This window comes from Panthera pardus, unplaced genomic scaffold, assembly GCF_024362965.1.
Source record: "Panthera pardus isolate Hobbes unplaced genomic scaffold, ASM2436296v1 HiC_scaffold_8, whole genome shotgun sequence".
NCBI lineage: Eukaryota > Metazoa > Chordata > Mammalia > Carnivora > Felidae > Panthera > Panthera pardus.
The window spans coordinates 107,600,022-107,603,152 of NW_026527013.1; the positions used below are offsets into that span (position 1 = coordinate 107,600,022).

General features: G+C 38.5%; 1 pseudogene; it reads right to left on the minus strand.

The window, feature by feature from the left end:
• Positions 1 to 1,986: 1,986 nt before the first annotated feature.
• On the minus strand, positions 1,987 to 2,709 carry LOC109263593 (tubulin alpha-1 chain-like; annotated as a pseudogene).
• Between the last annotated feature and the right edge of the window lie 422 nt (positions 2,710 to 3,131).

Consider the following 3,131-nt stretch of genomic DNA (forward strand, 5'->3'; position numbering starts at 1 on the left):
AAAATCAGAAGGTTTTAGCCAATAGTATTATTTAGTCATTTGAAACATCTGGCAAATAAATAAATGAATAAAAACTGTGTGTTACCAATGGGAAGGAAGAAACTAAATTTTTGGTTTTTTTTGTTGGTGCAAATAATGTATCTGAGTTATTCTGTGTAGAAATCCAAAGCAATGATTTGGAATACAATAAAAATTAATGACTGATTTCAGTAAAGTGGATGTGGATCATGATTAGGTTTGGCAAACTACCACCTGCTAACCAAATCAGTCCACTATCATTTTTGTAAGTGAAATTTTAATGGAGCACAACCACGCCCATTCATTTAGGTATAATCTATGAAAACTTTTATGAACAGAAATGAGTAGTTGTGTAGAGTAGAGTAGAGTCAAGTACTCTATGGTCTGCCAAACCCTAAGATATTTAATATCTGGCCCTTTGCAGAAAATGTGCACTGACCCTTGATAAAGATAAATATTTCATAATAAAAATATTTTAGCCAGCAATTAAGAGTTCCATAAAGAGATAATAAAGAAAGATACTGGGAGAAAAAAATTTCTCAGACCTGAAGGAGATGGTTTTCCAAACTGCACAGGTTCACTGATTACTTTGTATAACACAGGAAGAAACCCATCACAGCAGGCCAGACATGATCACATTAACACTTGAGACCTACATTCAGATCCTAGAAACTTTCAAAGAAGAAAAAAGGATGCATAAAATATTTTGCATCTTATTCCTCAAGATCAACTTAGGAAACTAAAGACCTGATAAAATAATTCCACTCTATATATTCAGTATAAAGTCAAGTCATGCTTGACTTTAAATCTTTTACTTCTGAGATTTTTGAGAATATACTCCATCAAAATTAGAGAATAAATACTAAAAAGAGAAGACATGAGATAAAGAGGATCTGACAGAGAAGAGAGGGGAAGATAATTCCCAGGATGGTGAAAAAAATGGTAATTTTCCAAAGCCGTATGTACAGTAGGCTTTGTGAATAAATGGGCCAGATGGGAGCAGGGGACAAAGAGGTCTAGGCCGGATATATCAAGGGAGAAATAATGAAACTTATAGATGCATATGGAGTATCTGGCCGTATCTAAAATAATTGTGCAGTTCTGTCAGGACATTTGGGTGCTTGAGTTACTGATAAATAATAGGGGAAAAAAAGCAATTGAAGAGAATGAGGTAACTCCAGGATGAAGAAAAACTCATATAAGCAATGAAGTGTTAGTGTGTTTAGTAGAGAAATGAAGTGTGAAAATTCTGACAATGGCCCAACTGACAGCAATATCTGAAAAACCATAAAAATGTAAACAATGAAGTTTGAGTTAACCAGGAAACTAGGTATTAGTATTTTAGAAGAATGGCTATAGATGTCGAGTCACAAAGGGAGGAAGAACTGTATGAGTGAAATCCTCCTCTTCTAGGAGTCAATAAGTAATGCCCAACAGTGAAATCTCCAGAAATAGCTCTATAAGTTATATTACAGATGCAGAGATAGTTTTCTTTTTAAGAAAGAGGAAGATGGAGGTATAAGCAAAGTAGTAACTAGTGATGGCAAAAAAAGGCATTTTTATCATCAGCTTTATAGAACCACTGGATATTTAAAAACAAGAAAGAATTGGTCAATTACACCAAAGCAATTTCTTCCTTCCTTCCTTCCTTCCTTCCTTCCTTCCTTCCTTCCTTCTTCCTTCTTTCCTTCCTTCCTTCCTTCCTTCCTTCCTTCTTTCCTTCCTTCCCTCCCTTTCATCTCTTTTTCTCTCTTTCTTTCAAGACAGAGAATACTTTATTCAAACCCATCAGAGAAATGGAGACAGCTTAGGTCTGTAACAACTGTTGTATTTTAAAGTACAGGTCAGTAATTGTATATGAGACCATACACTGCTACATACAAATTAAATAATCAGATCACAACTTTTCAATGTTTAAAACAGAATAAGCTTCCAGGTAAAAACAGTACCTTTGTGACATTTTTAACTTCAGTTTTCCTCTCTTTCTTCCTCATCCTCTCCTTCAACAGAGTCCACACTAGCCTCTTCATATCCTTCTTAAGGGCAGCTACACCCTCATGGGTCTTAGAAAACTTTCCTTCCTCCATGATCTCACCCACATACCAGGGAACAAAGGCATGCTAGGCACACATTTTGTCAAACTTGTGGTCCAGGTGAACCCAGTCCTCTGCAATGACTGTGATTGTTCAGCATCCACAATCTCACTGTACTTTGGCCAGGTCTCTACCAGGTACCATAGGGGAAGGGTGGTAATTAATACCAACTCTGAAGCCACTGGAGCTCCAGTCTACAAACTGGATGGTATGTTTGGTCTTAATGATGGCCATGGCAGCACCGACATATTTGGGAACCATGTTGCCATGATACAATAGGCAGCAAGCCATGTAATTACCATGGCAAGGGTCATATTTCACCGTTTACTTGGCTGGCCCAAAACACTCACTGGTGATCTTTGCTATAGAAAGCTGTTCACAGTAGGCCTTCTCAGGAGAGAAGGCAGGGGCATATGTGGCCAGAGAGAAGTGGATATGGGGATAGGGCACCAGATTAGTTTAGAATTCTGTTATATCAACATTCAGAGCCCATCAAATCTGATCTGAGAGAAGCAGTGATGGAGGACACTGTTTGGCTTATCAGCCTATTCAGGTTAACATAAGTTGTTTTCCAGGCAATAAAGCTCCCAGCAGGCATTGCCGATCTGTACATCAGCCTGGCCAATGTGGTTGGAGATGTACTCACACATGGTTGTTGCTTTACGTCTGCTGCTCCATTAAGCAGATGGCGGAGAGGAAGAAGAGAGATTGTTACTTATCCCAGCACAGCTTTTAGGCGGTTGGTGTAGGAGAACCTGCCACAGGTTCTATATTTAAAAGGCCTATGTATAACCAGAACTTACCCATTTACTAACTGTAACTAAATAAACTTCCATGTGTCTGAATTTTTTTTCCTTCTTAAAATAGAGATAATAGAGGTAACTATCTAAAAGAGGCATGAAAGTGGTGCCTGGGTGGCTCAGCCGGTTAAGCGTCCCTCTTCAGCTCAGCTCATGATCTCATGGTTCCTGAGTTCAAGCCTCGAATCAGGCTCTCTGCTATCAGCACAGAGCCTACCTT